This window comes from Schistocerca piceifrons, chromosome 7, assembly GCF_021461385.2.
Source record: "Schistocerca piceifrons isolate TAMUIC-IGC-003096 chromosome 7, iqSchPice1.1, whole genome shotgun sequence".
NCBI classification, from domain to species: domain Eukaryota; kingdom Metazoa; phylum Arthropoda; class Insecta; order Orthoptera; family Acrididae; genus Schistocerca; species Schistocerca piceifrons.
The window spans coordinates 257,252,036-257,272,610 of NC_060144.1; the positions used below are offsets into that span (position 1 = coordinate 257,252,036).

Consider the following 20,575-nt stretch of genomic DNA (forward strand, 5'->3'; position numbering starts at 1 on the left):
TTTTTCTGAATAGGATCATGGGCTTCCTTCCCATGTAAAGAATTCCGTCTAAAGTACATGCAGATGTAGCATCACATAACCAAAATATTTTTATGCCATACTTGGCTGGTTTAGAGGGCATATACTAGGTGAAGCTGCATCTTCCACGGAATGGGACTAGCTGTTCGTCAACTGTGAGCGAATCATTGGGAATCATTCTATTTCTACACTTGTCGAGAAATAGTTCCCATATAGCGAACAGCTGCAAGTTTGTCATCTGCAGATCGAGCTTCACGGGTACGCCTGTCATCAAATCTAATCATTCTCCTTATATCTTCGAATCTATTTACTGACATGGTGGCCTGATATGTAGGATTTGCCTTTTCAGCCAAGAATAATTCTCTAATAGGGACATCCCAACTCTTATCAGTACGAGAAAGCAGTAAAACACCAAGAAAACCCTCCATTTCAGTAAGTGAAACGTTTTTCCATGTTTTACCACGTAAAGCAGCCACTCTTCTGCCTTCAATATTTGGGCAGTTGATGATTTCCTCTGGTATTTCCTTGGAGATGAAATAGTCCCAGGGTTTCAAACCACAGGCTGGATCAGGTGCCTTCTTTACGATATTATGGACAGGCGTACGAAAAGTTGCAGGAGGATCTAATTTCCAGTTCGTTCCATTCCGACTAATGTGTGTGTGGTGTTCTATACCTTTTTGTGGTGGTTCTTCATTTTCAGACTCTGATGAAGTAATATTATTGGAAGGACTGTCATCTGCCTCAATATTCACATCTGCAGGTTCATTGGGTGATTCTTCACTACTTGTATCCTCAAAAATATTTCCTTCTTCGCAAGAATCATCTTCTTCAAACCATTGAGCCACAACACTTTCAAAATTAGCTGCATTTGCACGTACTGACTCTCTTGCTTTGCGTGTCGAAGGCATAGAAAAAGACGTGTCTCTCGAACAGCAGCCTGTGCAGCACTAAACGAGTCATACTCATAACAATATGGGCCTTGCAGCAACAAACAAACTACAGTAACAATGAGGTTGACAAGAGCAGCACAGGATAACAGCACTATGCAATAATAAATAATTTGATAACAAAAAGATCAATAATACACCTACATCGCCAATATGTGAAAGTAGTGTGTATTATTTTTTAGTTATACTATTACTACTACAGCTACTGCTGCTGTTGGCACTCCTGTTGCTGGAAATACCGCTACAGGTATTGTTGAATTAATAACTGCTCCCAAACAAATGTTGAAGACAATATAGGCTAAAGAACATTCATAAATGTGTGAGGGATTCTGAAGCCCTGCTTATGCATTCACGGTGTATGGGTAAACGTATTGAATTATACAAAAAACTTAAAAAGGTATCTCATTCAGACTTGATAGGAGGAATGTCACAGTGTTAGTGAAAGAGTACTGGAAAGCAGTTCGAAATCAAACAAAAAATTACAGAATTTTTTTAAAAATGAAGACATACAAGGGCCTTGGAGGCCCTGTATATGCATCCTAGGGTTAACAGAGTTTGTACAAATGATCTCTCCAGGCCTCACCAGCTTTGATCGTGCCTGTCTCCGTCATTGAATCTCCTTCGGTTCCAAGTCTTGTGACTGCTGCTCCTATTATTTTCCGGTTTTCTTTCTCTCCAAACTTCTTTGTGATTCCAGGAACCATAGCGATCATATGGCTGGTGATGGTATTCCACACCTGCCGTTTAACATGGACCATTTTGGGTTGGCTTTTCTGCATCGTCATGTTGTTGTAAAAGACCGTGAAGCAAATCGAGCTCATCCTTACACCATCCTGCATGAATGATGTGACAGAGACGAAGAAGCAGTTCTGTGAGACATATTATGATCAACTCAGGCGGACTGTATAGATAGGTTTTTACCAAATACATTGGCAAGTACCTCGGCGGACTGGAGAGTTCAGATTTCTCGAAGTTTTTAACAAAATGGTTCAATGGCTCTGAGCACTATGGGACTTAACATTTGTGGTCATCAGTCCCCTAGGACTTAGAACTACTGAAACCTAACTAACCGCCGGCCGGAGTGGCCGTGCGATTCTGGACGCTACAGTCTGGAGCCGAGCGACCGCTACGGTCGCAGGTTCGAATCCTGCCTCGAGCATGGATGTGTGTGATGTCCTTAGGTTACATAGTTTTAATTAGTTCTAAGTTCTAGTCGCATAGTGCTCAGAGTCATTTGAACCATTTTTGAACCGAACTAACCTAAGATCACAAAACATCCATGCCTGAGGCAGGATTCGAACCTGCGACCGTAGGAGTCCCGCGGTTCCAGACTGAAGCGTCTAGAACCGCTCGGCCACCGCGGCCGGCGTTCTTTAACATTATTATACTGTATTTTAGTGTGTTTTGCATAGCTTCTGACCAGTACACGTTGAGAAACATATTAGCAAAAGTCATTACATGAGTGCCATCCTCGTGCCGCTAAATATATTCGCGTGGCCAGTTCTCCTTCAAGATAATTATCCATATTGTTCTTATCTAGCCAGGTAGGTGGTAAACTGTATTCAAATAGCCCAGGTAGGTGAGCGCATCAGTCTGGCACCGTTCCTAAATACATGGAGCTTTTCCTCAGGCATAAACAGTGTTTGCGATAAAATTCTTCTCGCGGTATTCTCTGATGCGCTGCCAAGCTTCCTCTATCTCTTGTAAACTTGGCTTCCCTATTCTGTCCCCCATTACAACCACACCCGTACGTAGTACAGTAATCACTCTCCAGAGTGCTTGTGAAAATTTGTCATAAGAATCATGCTGCACGCATTGCCCTCCGATGCAGCCAGTCCCCTCTTGCAAGTCACAGATTATTTGTGTATGATGACGAATGACTGAACATTGTCCGTCTACATCTACATCTACATCCATACTCCGTAAGCCACCTGACGGTGTGTGGCGGAGGGTACCCTGAGTACCTCTATCGGTTCTCCCTTCTATTCCAGTCTCGTATTGTTCGTGGAAAGAAGGATTGTCGGTATGCTTCTGTGTAGGCTCTAATCTCTCTGATTTTATCCTCATGGTCTCTTCGCGAGATATACGTAGGAGGGAGCAATATACTGCTTGACTCTTCAGTGAAGGTATGTTCTCGAAACTTTAACAAAAGCCCGTACCGAGCTACTGAGCGTCTCTCCTGCAGAGTCTTCCACTGGAGTTTATCTATCATCTCCATAACGCTTTCGCGATTACTAAATGATCCTGTAACGAAGCGCGCTGCTCTCCGTTGGATCCTCTCTATCCCTCCTATCAACCCTATCCGGTACGGATCCCACACTGCAGAGCAGTATTCAAGCAGTGGGCGAACAAGCGTACTGGAACCTACTTCCTTTGTTTTCGGATTGCATTTCCTTAGGATTCTTCCAATGAATCTCAGTCTGGCATCTGCTTTACCGACGATCGACTTTATATGATCATTCCATTTTAAATCACTCCTAATGCGTACTCCCAGATAATTTAAGGAATTAACTGCTTCCAGTTGCTGACCTACTATTTTATAGCTAAGTGATAAGGGATCTATCTTTCTATGTATTCGCAGCACATTACACTTTTCTACATTGAGATTGAATTGCCATTCCCTGCACCATGCGTCTATTCGCTGCAGATCCTCCTGCATCTCAGTACAATTTTCCATTGTTACAACCTTTCGATACACCACAGCATCATCTGCAAAAAGCCTCAGTGAACTTCCGATGTCATCCTGGGTATGTCCACGAGAATTCATTCATCCCGTCAACGAGGTGGCCATGGAATGTGTGTGATCCGAAGTGCTGTCATTATTGAGCGCAGTATATACTGCCACACTTGCTAGCCCTTCATCTTTCCTTGCTTTTTTATTGTCGGTTTATCAGAGCTTGACCATACACTTCACACGAACCAGACTTTGTGCTGCTTATCATGTCTCGCAGTTGTGTCATCCACTCATGAGTTAAAGAGTGGCAGCTAACTGAATTAACGGAATGAAGCTAAGTGAAACCCGCGCTTCCATGAGTTCCATAATGCTTGACAAACTTGGCTCGGGCCTAGTGCCCTATTTAGTGATGTTGTGCGTACTAAAGTTAAGAACAGAATGTCAAATTAAACACCTTTCAGCAGCCTAATTTCGAAAGTATTATTTTATTTGGTTACTACGCCATCTTCAGGCTTCCTGACCGACATGTAGGAAGATTCCAAACTCGTTTCCAGTCACAAATGTGGCCAGGATTCAAAGACTGATATTTTTAGATTTGTGCTTGATACAGCGATGATGATTGAAGTGATCACTGTATCAAGTCGAAATCTAAGATATCAGTCTTTGAATGCTGTTCACTTTTTCGACCGGAACCGGAGCTGGAATCTTCCTTTTCTGTCACGGGGCCTGATTACGGTGTAGTAAATCGCCGAAACTGGTAGCCAAACAAAATAACATTTTAGAAAATAGACGGCTGAAAGGTGTTTGATTTGCTGTCGGGATTGAAGTCCCAGTGCCAGTGACCCTTCTGCCGCACTCGGAGTTTCGCACCAGAAAGTTTTTCGTACTTTCCATCTCAGTTCCACTGAGTCTCCTCTAAGAAAAACGCGTAGCTTGCTTTCTCCAGTCATAATCTTGCATCAACGTGTACGCTTGTGAAGCATAAGAGACGACAAGTTTCTGTCCCCTTCAACTTGAAGTTTAATGAATGGCCAGTCAGATTTTATCATCCGTGAGTGGAAAGAGGAAGTTGTTTATCGAACTGTGTAGCGCCAGTCTGCCATGTCTGTAACTACTCGTAGTTTATGAGCACAGGATTGCGACCACCAACGTCCTCTTGCAACATTGCCGTTATGCGAGTAGGTGTGGCTACAGTGCGGTCGGCGCTAGGAAACACTTTGAGGAATGATTCGTGAAGAACAGCTACAGCAAGAGGAATAAGTGTCTCGTCCTCACCCTGTATCAAAAACTAACGTGCATCATACACATTAATGTAAAAAGGTAAGCTAATCAGGCCCAAGAGCACATCTGCAAAAGACAGGACGCCTTGCGAGGGATTATTGCCCCGGCGGCGGTCTGTCGGCCCACAAAGTCCCGCACGCCACACCACACGACTCCGACTTTTAGTGTCCCCACCACTGGGAGATGAACGAGGGGTGAGTTTCGCCGGAGTGCCTCGCATCCGATGCCTTCTGTTCAGATACTCAGAGCTCCTTTTCTTCATATTTGGTGTTTCATCAGCAGTCTTCTTCAGTGCATTTCTTACATTGTTTCATTTCTCCTCAGTAGCTTGTGCTGCTTCTGTCTGCTGCAGATACCAGCTAAGTCGTCTTTGATACAGATCTCTTATACTATTTTCCATAAACGAATCTCCATTATAAACATCACCACTTGTTTGTTCTATGGGTAACTTCCTGTTCGTCTTCTATACTGTAAAAATGCCTGTTTGGGCTATTACTATGAAATGAGCTGGATCCAGGTTGTTTCTTCTAATAATTTAATATTCCCTCTATTTTTTCGTTGACAGTTACGAAATTTGTGGTAGTCCCTGTTAATCACGTAAATTTGTGAATGCCGTTTGTTTCGAAAGAGGGAGTTCTTTTTATATTTTCAATCAGTTAAAACAGGGAAATCTCTTAGCAAATTCTCGTTTCGTTTACAGTTTTGTCCCACATTCTACTACTGCTGAGATGAGGGACTTTTCCATTCTGGTATCTACGTCCCTCAGAAGTATTGTTTTGTATTTATTGTTATATGCATCTACCTTCGAGGGTATTATAAAAATGTGTAGACTCATCAATTTTTCTCCTTTCCGTTGCATATATATTCCTGACCCTACGACTTATCGTAGAAAATAGGTTAAGGAAAGGCAAAGCTACATTTATAGCATTTGTAGAATTAGAGAAAGCTTTTGACAATGTTGACTGGAATACTCTCTTTCGAAATCTAAAGGTGGCAGGGGTAAAATACAGGGAGCGAAAGGCTATTTTCAGTTTGTACAGAAACCAGATGACAGTTATAAGAGTCGAGTTGCATGAAAGGGAAGCAGTGGTTGGGAAGAGAGTGAGATAGGGTTGTAGCCTGTCCCCGATGTTATTCAATCTGTATATTGAGCAAACAGTAAAGGAAACAAAAGAAAAATTCGGAGTAGGTATTAAAGTTTATGGAGAAGAAATAAAAACGTTGAGGTTCGCCGATGACATTGTAATTCTGTCAGAGACAGCAAAGGACTTGGAAGAGCAGTTGAATGAAATGGACAGTGTCTTGAAAGGAGGATATAAGATGAACGTCAACAAAAGCAAAACGAGGATAATGGAATGTAGTCGAATTAAGTTGGGTGATGCTGAGGGAATTAGATTAGGAAATGAGACACTTAAAGTAGTAAAGGAGTTTTGCTATTTGGGGAGCAAAATAACTGATGATGGTCGAAGTAGAGAGGATGTAAAATGTAGACTGGCAATGGCAAGGAAAGCGTTTCTGAAGAAGAGAAATTTGTTAACATCGAGTGTAGATTTAAGTGTCAGGATGTCGTTTCTGAAAGTATTTGTATGGAGTGTAGCCATGTATGGAAGTGAAACATGGACGATAAATAGTTTGGACAAGAAGATAATAGAAGCTTTCGAAATGTGGTGCTACAGAAGAATGTTGTAGATTAGGTGGGTAGATCACGTAACTAATGAGGAGGTATTGAATAGGATTGGGGAGAAGAGAAGTTTGTGGCACGACTAGAAGAAGGGATCGGTTGGTAGGACATGTCCTGAGGCATCAAGGAATCACCAATTTAGCATTGGAGGGCAGCGTGGAGTGTAAAAAACGTAGAGGGAGGCCAAAAGGTGAATACACTAAGCAGATTCAGAAGGATGTAGGTTGCAGTAAGTACTGGGAGATGAACAAGCTTGCACAGGACAGAGTAGCATGGAGAGCTGCATCAAACCAGTCTCAGGACTGAAGACAACAACAACAACAACATATTCCGATCACTACCAGGTTTGTTTCCGTTCTCGACAACAGTACTAGTATTCTGTTCCTAACGCAGTTTCGTTATTTTATTTTCTCTCCACATTTTTTAAGGGCCTAAATTGCAGTACCTTTATTGGCTCTCTCTTGTCGATATGGTCTGTTGTAGATCATCCGATAGTCACCTGCCCTGCAATTTCTCCTTCATTACAATTATAGCCAATTTAAAATTTGCTAAGGTTTACTAATTCTTCCTCTTTGTCTGCTGACCTCTGACGTACTAACTTCCAAGTAGCGACTTTTAGTGTTCTTGTGATCGATTTCGTTTGCCCTTTTTTGACAGATGTATTCGTTCTATGGTGTAGCCAGTCGCATTCCAACGCATGTACGGACGTTTCAGTGACAAATAATGTCTTCTGACCGCTGAGTCTGATGGTGAGGCCGTCACCTTGACGCCTCCCTCCAGATCTGCCTCTTTTCTGTCAGGGCTGACTCCGAGAGCCGGGCTGCCCCAGTATTAGGCACTTGGTGCAGGGAGTGGCAACTGACCCTTAACATAGACAAATGTAATGTATTACGAATACATAGAAAGAAGGATCCTTTATTGTATGATTACATGATAGCGGAACAAACACTGGTAGCAGTTAATTCTGTAAAATATTTCGGAATATGAGTTCGGAACGATTTGAAGTGGATTAATCATATAAAATTAATTGTTGGTAAGGCGGGTGCCAGGTTGAGATTCATTGGGAGAGTCCTTAGAAAATGTAATCCATCAACAAAGGAGGTGGCTTACAAAACACTCGTTCGACCGATACTTGAGTATTGCTCTTCAGTGTGGGATCCGTACCAGGTCGGGTTGACAGAGGAGATAGAGAAGATCCAAAGATGAGCGGCGCGTTTCGTTACAGGGTTATTTGGTAAGCGTGATAGCGTTACGGAGATGTTTAGCAAACTCAAGTAGCGGACTCTGCAAGAGAGGCGCTCTGCATCGCGTTGTAGCTTGCTGTCCAGGTTTCGAGAGGGTGCGTTTCTGGATGAGGTATCGAATGTATTGCCTCCCCCTACTTATACCTCCCGAGGAGATCACGAATGTAAAATTAGAAAGATTGGAGCGCGCTCAGAGGCTTTCCGGCAGTCGTTCTTCCCGCGAACCTTACGCGACTGGAACAGGAAATGGAGGTAATGACAGTGGCACGTAAAGTGCACTCCGCCACACACCGTTGGGTGTTTTTTTTGGAATATAAATGTAGATGTAGATGTATTAAGGCGCTATGGGCACTACTGTCAGCCCTTCCCGTTAACTACACCCCGTTTAGAGAGTACTTTCGCCTTCGTGGATGCAGAACACGGATCTATTGGCAGAGCTACTCAGAGACTGCATAGGCGTTTCCGGAAGTTTTAGCGCTTTGACCTGTTCGACAGAAGTCGGAGCCCTCACGCCCGTACCAAACTGCAGATCTCACCTGAAAAACATTACATTACCTGAGACGCTACTTTATAAATAACTACATCACTTGATTATAAAAATCACATTTTATTGCAGTAATTGCAATGGGTATCGAAACAAAGGTGTGGATGTAGCACCTACAGGAATGTAATTGAAATATTTTTACAAGCTGCGATTAAAGCAGTGATCCGGGAAGTACGGGAATTTTTTTCTTGCATTGCTGTCTGTACTCATAAAAACTGTCGTCAGACTATCGATATTTGTCTATAGTGACAATCTTCAGATCTTATAAGACCATATCCTCTTAAATAGACTAATAATATTAGATGTTACGTTTTGCTACATGTGAAGATGGTCTCTGTGATGTCGTCTGAAGAGCGACGTGGCAAAACAAGTTTGGTACCTCGCAACGCTACCATAAGAAACGACAGCCAACGGGAGCCGCATCGACGAATGCTCGACACCGGCGTACCAACGCCCACAAATGTTTCACTACGACCCCGCATCAGATCCGCTACTTACGGACGAGCACAGTATCTTTCAGCCCATCCCCGATCTCTGAGTGGGACGACAGCTTCGGCCTCTAGTAGGCGGGCTGTGTAATCAATGTATTAGGCTTCCATCACGCAATATCTTACATTACGTAGCTACAAATAGCCCGAACCTTATCGACAATATCAATATAGAAACGGGGATTAGCGACTATCATTACGGAAGCTAATACATCAGTCAAGAAGGCTAGGTTAGTGTTTTTGCTCCAGAGAAAAGATAAGCAGATGTTAGCGTCTCACTTAGACAGTAAACTGACATCAGTTAGTTCCAGTAAGATGGGCTAAAAGAATTATGGGCAAAGTTTAAGCAGACTGCAAATCGTGGTGTGGAGAGTTATGTGCCTAGTAAGTGGATAAACGGTGGAAAAGACCCACCATGGTGTAATAAGAATTATGAAGGTGCTGCAGTCATGGACTGTGCAGCTGGTCCCGACGGAGGTTCGAGTCCTCCCTCGGGCATGGGTGTGTGTGTCTGTCCTTAAGGATAATGTAGGTTAAGTAGTGTGTAAGCTTAGGGACTGATGACCTTAGCAGTTAAGTTCCATAAGATTTCACACACATTTGAACATTTTTTTGGAAGGTGCTGAGGAAGCAGAGGATGTTGCACTCTCGGTTCAAAAGAGAACGCACAAATGACGACAAGAAAAGGTTAGTAGAGAGTCGGACATCTGTGAATAGATATGTGTCAAAAGAGTATAACAATTACCAACTTCACACCTTACCAAACGATCTAGCCTTATGTGAATAGATATGTGTCAAAAGAGTATAACAATTACCAACTTCACACCTTACCAAACGATCTGGCCTTATGTAAAATCAGTGAGCAGGTCTAATGCTTCCATTCACTTCCTTGCTGACCGGTCTGATGTGGCTGTTGAATATAGCAAGACGAAAGCGCAAGTCGTAAATTTCACGTTCAAAAAATCGTTCACACAGGAGACTCATACAAACATACCGTCATTTGACCATCGGACAGAATCCCGATGGACGACGTAGTAATAAGCAGCCATGGCGTAGAGAAACAACTGAATGATTTGAAAGCAAATAAATTACCCGGTCGGGATCGATTTCCAGTTCGGTTTTACAAAGGGTACTCTACGACAATGGCCCCTTACCTAGCTTGCATTTACATTGAATCTCTCGCACAACACAAAGACCCAAGCGACTGGAAAAAAGCGCAGGTGACGCCAGTATATGATAAGGGTAAGAGAACAGACCCGCAAAATTGCAAACCATTATCCCTAACTTCGGTTTGCTGCAGAATCGTTCAACATATTCTCAGTTCGAATATAACAAACTTCCTTGAGACTGAAAAGCTTACGCCGACGAATCCGCGTGGTTTTAGAAAGCATCGCTGTTGCGAAACTCAACTTGCCCTTTTCTCACGTCATATACTGCGAACTATACTCACATCATATGCTGATGGGTAACAGGCAGATTCCATATTTCTAGATTCCCGGCTAGCAATTGACACGGTGGCCCATTGCAGGCTGTTAACGAAGGTACGAGTATATGGAGTAAGTTCAGAGATATGTGAGTGGCTCGAAGACTTAAGTAATAGGACCTATTATGTTGTCCTCGACGGGAATGTTCATCAGAGACAAATGTATTGTCAGGAGTGCCCCAAGGAAGTGTGATATGATCTCTGATATTCTCTACGTACATTGGCGGACAGGATGGGCAGCGGTATGCTGTTGTTTGCTGATGATGCTGTAGTGAACGGTAAGGTGTGACTGTAGGGAGATGGCTCTGGCTCTGAGCACTATACGACTTAACTTCTGAGGTCATCAGTCGCCTAGAACTTAGATCTAATTAAACCTAACTAACCTAAGGACATCACACACATCCATGCCCGAGGCAGGATTCGGACCTGCGACCGTAGCGGTCGCTTGGCTCCAGACTGTAGCGCCTAGAACCGCACGGCCACCACGACCGGCTGTAGGGAGATCAAAGACGACTCAGAAAAAAGTTTCTGGTTAGTGTGATGGATGGTACATGGCTCTAAATGTGGAAAAATGTAAGTTAATGTGGATGAGTAGGAAGAACAAATCTGTAATGTTCGGTTACAGTATACTAGTGTCCTGATTGACACAGTCAAGTGGCTTAAATATCTGGGCGTAACTTTGCAAAGCGATATGAACCGGACCGAGCATGTGAGATGTTGTTGTTGTTTTTTTGGGGAAGGAGACCAGACAGTGAGGTCATCGGTCTCATCGGATTAGAGAAGGACGGGGAAGGAAGGCGGCCGTGCCCTTTGAAAGGAATCATCCCGGCATTTTCCTGGAGCGATTTAGGGAAATCACGGAAAACCTAAATTAGGATGGCCGGACGCGGGATTGAACCGTCGTCCTCCCGAATGCGAGTCCAGTGTCTAACCACTGCGCCACCTCGCTCGGTGCTATGTGAGAAGTGGGGTAGAGAAGGCGTGTGCCTGACTTCGGTTTATTGGGAGAATTTTGGGAATGAGCGGATCACATGTAAAGGAAACCGCATCATGGTGGCCGGTGCGACACGTTCTTGAGTACTGCTCGAGTGTCTGGGACCCGTACCAGGTCGTACTGAAGAAAGACATCGAAGCAATACAGGGACGGGCTGCTAGATTTGTTACGGTAGGTTCTAAAAACACGTAAGTGTTACGAAGATGCTTCGGGATCTCAAATGGGAATCCCTGAAGGGAAGGCGACGTTCTTTTCGAGAAACACCATTGAGAAAATTTAGAGAACCAGCATTTCAAGCTGACTGACGAACGTTTCTACTGCCGCCAAAGCACATTGCGAGTAAGGACCACGAAGATAAAATTCGAGGAAATAGGGTTCAAACGGAAGTATACAGACAGTCCTTTGTCCATCGCTCTGTTTCCGAGTGGATCAGGAAGCGAAATGACTAGTGGTACAGGCTACCCTCCACCACGCATCGTAAGGTGGCTTGCGGAGTATCCATGTAGATGTAGATGTAGACACTTTGAGAAAGTTATAGTCAAATGAACTCGGCGTGAGTGTCTCGTAATTTTTCTGTATCAAGAGATACGTCACTGAGTTGCAATAAAGCGAACTAATATTTTATGTGTATAGTATCCACTCATTCTCCTCTCAGAGCTAAGCATTGTACCGAATAATGTAGTTTCGTCTGGTACAACAGTCATTACACACTGAAATGGATAGTCTGACAGTTTTCTTCGTTCATATTCTTCGTTTAAGGAAGCACATTTCTATAACTGAAATATACTAATTTTTTATTTCAATGAAGTTATTTCATTTTGTATTAGTTTCAAAGCAACTTCAATTACCGTTTTCAAAATTTATGCCGGAACAGTTGACTCCTCCTTTCAATCACATTAAGATTAAAAAGAATGCAATAAAATTTCCTTTCCATTAATGATTATCACAGGATTACTTCCCTTTTTGTCTGTTATTATTCTGAGACAAATGGAAGAGTGGTAGGTGGACTTTTGTGAGCGTGTTGCAGATACCTTTTACATCAATGATTTTACTACCACTATTTCTCAGCACAATTTCATTGCATACCGCAGTGATATGGATTTTATGACATTATGGATGAGGTGCTTAGTTTCTCTGTGTGTGTGTATTATTTTCTTTATGGACGAGGTGCTTAGTTTCTGTGTGTGTGTGTGTGTGTGTGTGTTATTTTGCAAAGCAAATTCCAGTTCTGAAAGAATTTAGAAACATGACGCCCACCTGCCATATGTCCAACACTAAGAAGAGAACTGAAGACATTCCATTCTCAATAGGTTTCTTATGTAGAGATCAAGTGGTTATTCACCTAATAGTTACTATTAAACTCAGCCTTGATCACAAATATATTTATCCTGGTAACCGGTTTCGACAACGCCTGTGACCATCTTCAGACCAAAATGCTGTATGAGCAGGGGCCTCCTACTGGTGGTAAATCACTGTCCGCTCCCACGACGTATTCAAAAGTAATTAGGTTATTCATCTGCTGAACTCTATTCGTTTATTAGAGATAAAAGAACTACCAATAACACTAATATTAGGCAGAATCACCGTTGGGTAGGAGATCGGATCATTAGGGATGGAGCTCATCTTTCGAATTGGGGAAGCGTGGGAAAGGCAGTTACAAATGAACAGTCCCGCAATTTGCATTAAGTGTTTTTGGGACAAGGCAGAGACCTAAAACTGGACGGTTGGATGTTGATTTTAACGGTCATTCGCACGAACAAAGATTCGTTGTCTTTCTCCTCCATTAAGAGTTGGAGCTCTGGTTCGCATTAAGTGAAAAAAAAGAACAGAAAACGATAGACGAGAAAAGACAGAAATATGCCACTTTTAATATAATAACAACGCCATAGCCCAGAGTCAGACCGGGTATGTGCTTCATTGCACAAGCAAAATTGTGTGTGGGGAAATCCATTCAATCAACTGGGAAAGATAGACGCAAAGCTTCCCTTCCGTATTACAAACACACCACAAGCAAAAGATCTTCAAGACGGTCTTGGACTAAGATTATCTGGCGCCCACATCAGAAAACATCTCGTGTATTAAGATTTAAATAAAATAAGACCCCACAGACAGACACAGACAGATACAGTGAAGCATCGTTTGCGCGGCCCCCGTTAATCAGAGCCTCTGATTAACCTTGATCCTTTACTCTTTTTTTTTTGTAGTACACTTACTGTACAGTATTTGAGACTCGTAGACGAGTCATGGCATGATAACAGTTACCAAGTCAACTTTTGGTCGTACAGTACTTCGGTGCCCACATTTGTTGCGTGCGTAAAATAAAACGAAATGAAGTTCGTAATGTTTAAACAATACGTTAGGCGCACTGCGTGGGACGCATAAGGGAGAGATGTTGAAGAATACTGCTGTTGAATTTGGTACTATCTTAAACGGTCTCAGATTAGAAAATTAATATCCCACGATGGTGAGATATAGCTGCTACCTGGCTGCGAAATAAGAATCTACAGTATGATTTCGGATGACAAAATTATTGCCGGTTGTTCGTCTGCAGACTACGGGGATGGATGGAACAGCGGAAATAGTTGGTACTCAGTCTCAACATATAATGACACACACGGTGGCAACAAAGCAACTGGACATAACAGCATTAGATTGTTCGGAACGACAGGCGGAAACAACTTCGTTTGGAAAGCCAAGCAGGAACAATATCTGCAGGATGAAAGACAGTGGAATGCCTGTGTGACAGCGCTGCACATAAACATACCAGTCGAACCAGAAAAATACGTATTATTTAAGTGAATTTTATTCTGTATATATGGTGAAAACGTATATGAAAATAATGTATAATTAGTGTGGTTACTTCAAATAAATGTAAAGTATGTGTTTACGGTAGTTAACCAAAGCCGTTTTTTTATATCCAGATTATCAATAAAGAAGATTACTTTTCAGTACCATCTACTCCTGATAAGCAACGTTTTACTGTATAGGGTGTCTACAAAGTACTGCAACCATTTCCCAAAAATCGTAATTTGGAAACTAGATAGAGTATCGTAACAATGTTCTAAAACGTTTAGCAGCTCTCACAACGTTACGTCAGAATTTCAATTTGTACCCCACTGGTCGCTCGTAGAACATCAAGGCGACATTCAAGTTCTGCACGTGCACAGGTCAGCATGCAGTGTCAGCAGTTCCGATAACTTCATTGATTCGTGCACGAAAGCTAGCAATGCCACTCACCGGTGTCGTGTACACGCTATTCTTAATCTAACTTAACAAAAATAGGTCTAAAGGTGTGACTTCGGGACAGCGTCTTACCTCAAACCTCTTCTCTTCAAAAATAATAACATTCTTCAAAATATATATTCTCTTTCAGTTCTAATACAATACTGGTCATTGCTCCACCACGACGATGACGTGCTGCAGACGCGAAATTTAACCGACAGGATGAAGATGCTGTGATATGCAAACGATTAGTTTTTCAGAGCATTCGCACAAGGTTGGCGACGGTGGCGACACCGACAACGTGCTGACATGAGGAAAGTTTCCAACCGATTTCTCATACACAAACAGCAGTTGACCGGCGTTGCCTCCTCGTGTAAGGAGGAGAAAGGCGTACCATCACGTTTCCGATTTTGATAAAGGTCGGATTTTAGCCTTTCGCGATTGCGGTTTATCGTATCACGACACTGCTGCTCGCGTTGGTCGAGATCCAATGACTGTTAGCAGAATATGGAATCGGTGGGTTCAGGAGGGTAATACGGAACGCCGTGCTGGATCCCAACATCCTCGTATCACTAGCAGTCTAGATGACAGGCATCTTATCCGCATGGCTGTAACGGATCGTGCAGCCACGTCTCGATAACTAAGTCAACAGATGGGGACGTTTGCAAGACAACAACCACCTGCACGAACAGTTCGACGAGTTTGCAGCAGCATGGACTATGAGCTCGGAGACCGTACGGGCCTATCTGGATACAGAAAACGTTCGACTGCTGCTCTGGCCAGCACATTTTCCACATCTCTCACCAATTAAAAACGTCTGGTCAATGGTGGCCGAGCAACTGGCTCGTCACAATACGCCAGTCACTACTCTTGATGAACTGTGGTATCGCGTTGAAGCTGCATGGGCAGCCGTACCTGTACACGCCATCCAACCTCTGTTTGACTCAATGCATAGGCCTATTAGGCCGTTATTACGGCCAGAGATGGTTGTTCTAGGTACCGATTTCTCATGATGTATGCACCCAACCTGGGTGAAAATGTAATCATATGTCAGTTCTAGTATAATATATTTGTCCAATGAATACCCGTTTATCATCTGCATTTCTTCTTAGATTTAGCAATTTTAATGGCCAGTAGTGTATATTTACCTTAGTCATTCTTGGTGTCCTTTACCATCAATCTTTCTTCATCTGACAGAAACAATCACAATCTAGGACAGCACTACTGAATATGTCCATCACCTACGACACTTCAACTAAGAATGTATCAGACTGCGCAAAGGCAAAGACTGTGCGACGGCAAGGCCAAAGATTTTTTAACGGTAACGTAGCTTGCCCCTCTCTGATGTACACGAACCACACGCGACTGGAACACGAAAAGGGCGAAGGGATACTGGTACACAAATTACCCTGCGCTACACACCGTAAGGTGGCTTGCGGACTGTTGATGCAGACGTATCTACATCTACATACATACTCCGCAATCCACTATACGGTGCGTGGCGGAGGGTACCTCGTACCATAACTAGCATCTTCTCTCCCTGTTCCACTCCCAAACAGAGCGAGTGAAAAATGACTGCCTAGATGCCTCTGTACGAGCCCTAATCTCTCTTATCTTATCTTTGTGGTCTTTCCGCGAAACGTAAGTTGGCGGCAATAAAATTGTACTGCAGTCAGCCTCAAATGGTGGTCTCTAGGCGCTCAGCCCGGAACCGCGCGACTACTACGGTCGCAGGTTCGAATCCTGCCTCGGGCATGGATGTGTGTGATGTCCTTAGGTTAGTTAAGTTTAATTAGTTCTAAGTTCTAGGGGACTGATGACCACAGATGTTAAGTCCCATAGTGATCAGAGCCATTTGAACCAAATGGTGGTCCTCTAAATTTCCTCAGTAGCGATTCACGAAAAGAACGCTTCCTTTCCTCTAGAGACTCCCACCCGAGTTCCTGAAGCATTTCCGTAACACTCGCGTGATGATGAAACCTACCAGTAACAAATCTAGCAGCCCGCCTCTGAATTGCTTCTATGTCCTCCCTCAATCCGACCTGATAGGGATCCCAAACGCTCGAGCAGTATTCAAGAATAGGTCGTATTAGTGTATTATAAGCGGTCTCCTTTACAGATGAACCACATCTTCCCAAAATTCTACCAATGAACCGAAGACGACTATCCGCCTTCCCCACCACTGCCATTACATGCTTGTTCCACTTCATATCGCTCTGCAATGTTACGCCCAAATATTTAATCGACGTGACTGTGTCAAGCGCTACACTACTAATGGTGTATTCTTTTTCCTTTTCATCTGCATGAAGTTACATTTATCTATATTTAGCTGCCATTCTTTACACCAATCACAAACTCTGTCCAAGTCATCTTGCATCCTCCTACAGTCACTCAACGACGACACCTTCCCGTACATCACAGCATCATCAGCAAACAGCCGCACATTGCTATCCACCCTATCCAAAAGATCATTAATGTATATAGTAAACAACAGCGGACCTACCACATTTCCATGGGGCACTCCAGATGATACTCTCACCTCCGATGAACACTCACCATCGAGGACAAAGTACTGGGTTCTATTACTTAAGAAGTCTTCGAGCCACTCACATACTTGGGAACCAATCCCATATGCTCGTACCTTAGTTAGGAGTCTGCAGTGGGGCACCGAGTCAAACGTAGAAGCAGATGTACCATTGAGGCAGGTTTGGATTCTGCATATCGCGTAGCACATTGCACCTTTCCCTTCTCCCGGTCTGTTGTAGTTTTTTTGCACTGGAAATCAAATTTGCAACAAAGGACACGGAAAGGAATCTTTGTCAGCTGCTAAACATTTACATCTACATCTATATACGTGCTCCGCGTGGTACCGCACGGTGCGTGGAGGAGGGTACATTGTACCTCTACTAGTCAGTATCTTTCCTGCTCCACCGGCAAATAGAGCAATGGAAAAACAACTTAATGTATGCAATCGTATGAACCCTAATTTCTGATATCTTATCTTCGTGGACCTTACGCGAAATGTACAGGGGATAGGCAAAATAATGGGAAAAGTGGTAGTAATGGGATGGTTGTGTTTGGCGGTCAACAACCCAGGTAAAGCATGTGTCGCACTACTCTGTGTGTGTTCAGTACGAGCTAGGCATCAGTGCAGTAGCACACTTTGTATTCGCATTCAGAGGTCGACGTCGACGTGTAATGAAAGACCTAGCAGAGCTCCAATGCGGGCAGATTGTGGTCGCCAGATCAGTAACCAAGACAGTCGACTTACTGAATGTCTCAAGAGCGACTGCTTCAACAGTCATGACAGCCTACACAAAACATGGAAAGACATCGTAGTGTGAACGTAATAGTGGGCGGTAATCAAAACTAATTGTGTGAAAACAACACAAAACGACAGCGGCTAAAGTGACTGCAGAGCTCAATAGCCATCTTCGAGATCCTATATCTATCGACACTGTCCACCGAGAGCTCCATAAAGCGAATATTCATGGACGAGCTGCTATACCAAAAGCTTTTGTCAAGAGCATAAATGCTGGACGGCTGATCAATAAAAATACGTCGTATGGACCGGCGTGTCAACGTTTTCTTTAGTTCCAACATCGGGATGGGTTTACGTCTGGAGAACGCCACAAAAAGCCTGATTGCTTGATTCCAACGGCTAAGCATGGAGGTGGAAGTGTGATGGTGTGGGCAGCCATATTAAGGTATTCTGCTCCCATCATTAGTCCCGTCCGCAGCTCGTAGTCGTGCGGTAGCGTTCTCGCTTCCCACGCCCGGGTTCGATTCCCGACGGGGTCAGGGATTTTCTCTGCCTCGTGATGACTGAGTGTTGTGTGATGTCCTTAGGTTAGTTAGGTTTAAGTAGTTCTAAGTTCTAGGGGACTGATGACCATAGACGTTAAGTCCCATCGTGCTCAGAGCCATCATTAGTCCCAAAGGCCGTGTTACAGCCAACGTGAAATGACCCCTTAGAAAAATTAATGAATTACTGTGCTGATAAACCTCTTACATTATTTGATTTTCAAACAGCTGAGCAGAACTGGACACACTCAGACATTTCGCTCTTTACCTATTCTGATCAACACTATACTGACATACAATATTTTTAGCGCAACGCAATCTGACTTTTAATAATCCCTACAAAAGAATGGCCCTGACTAACATTAACCTATACCTTTCACAAATCACATACCTCACAAAAATCTTCGTTACTCGAACTACTGCAATACATCGGGCGCCACTACTGCCAGCTAAATAAAAGATTCAAACTACTGAAGGCACTAACTACTGATAGGCAAAGTTAGCAAATGAAAGATTTTGATAGAGAACAAACAATGTATTTACCTTAATAGTGTTCAAAAGTCATAATATATATAGCAGTTCATGACATCCAGTGTTACAAATTTACTGTCTCTGATGGACACACGTCCAGATCATCCGCTCTCAAAACTCCGCCATTTCTCTCCCCACATCCACCACTGCTGGCGGCTCACCTCCAACTGCGCAACGCTATGCTCTGTTAACAGCCAACTGCCCAAATTCCAACAATGCCACCCAGCCACAGACTGCACACAGCACAGCCAGTGATTTTCATAGAGAGCGCTACGTGGCGTTACCAATATAAGAACCTAAACAGCCTACTTACTGTACAAACGACTGAGTGAACGTTTTAGGTGATCAGGTGCAACTCATGATTCAAATGTATTAGAGTATGTTCAGTAACTCGGTAGCTAATGGATATTAAGGAATTCATCTGTAACTCTACGGGTCCGTTCCTTTCTCTTTCTTATATACAGCAGTAACCTGCGGTTTATCCAGTCGCGTTTTACAAGCTACGCTTCTCTAAGTCCAAGAGTCCTCAAGTTACGGTTTTTTGAGATGAGAGCGACTTCCAAATCGTATAAATGCAAGTATCCTACAAACACCCTGAAAGGCTACAGCGATAAAGAAAGAGTAGTGGGGCAGTGGATAGACGGCAAATCAGTTACAGAAAATGTTGAAATTTTGGCTAAGAAGAATATCCTATGTCGCTTACTGATTTCACTAATGACGCATTACGATTAAAAATACTTTGCTGCACAGGAGCATCTTGCCGGATGTAACGATGATTCAGCGACGATCGCTCAAGAATGCAACCGCTTCTTCCCGTGGCACTTTATCCTGAAGCTGGCATCGTACACGGAGGCTGCCCTTTGACGCACGTGTGGGAGTGGAAAACGTCATCTCGGAAGCGGCAGCCTTCTGGAGTGAGAAATGTTAGACGAGCTCACCCCTTCCCCAACCCTTGTACCAGCAGGTGCCAGCCGGCACGGCGTTGCTCCTGCGCAGAACGGTTCTGGGAAAACCGCCGCCTCGACTGCCTTCTGCGCAAGAAGGCGCGTGGCGGGCGGCGTAGGGCGAGGTCGCGCAGCCGCCAGAGACCACCGGCTTCTGGGAACGGCAAACCGCTTTCTCCGACCGGAAAGCGGTGCGGCCAACCACGTGGTCCCAGCACGAGATCCCACTGCAATCTCTAGCGTTACCTCGATGGCACCATCGGCATATCATCAGCAGTGGCCGACAAACAGGTGCAAATATGTCACGTAGGAGGATGCAGACGCGTTTCTTACGCTTAGGCGTGGCTGTGACACCTGTGAGTCTCGCTATTCAACAGTCAAGGTCGTATGAATATTTATTTATTAAAAATAATAGGTTTCGACAGAGTTTGCTGTCATCTCCAGTTTTAAAAAATCGTTTTGTTATTAAATGTGTTTATTTTACACTGGACCTCAATCCATGTGGTCACGTGGATAAAAACCAGCACATTATAAAAGATTTGTCGCAACTAAAATATTTAAAAACAAAGCACCTTGTGCACATGGCCATTTAAACAGATTTGCTGCTGTGTACTGTCTTTTTGTGAAGTAACAAGTATCTGTGAGCGATGTATATGTGGACATGGCCATTTGCACAAGGTGTTTTGTATTTTTAAATATTTTGCTTCTGACAGGCCGTTT

The 20,575-nt window shown here is 43.6% G+C and overlaps 1 pseudogene; it reads right to left on the minus strand.

Annotated features, from left to right (window-relative positions):
• Window positions 1-203: 203 nt before the first annotated feature.
• LOC124805610 overlaps window positions 204-20,575 on the minus strand; it is a 46,400-nt pseudogene continuing 26,028 nt past the window's right edge.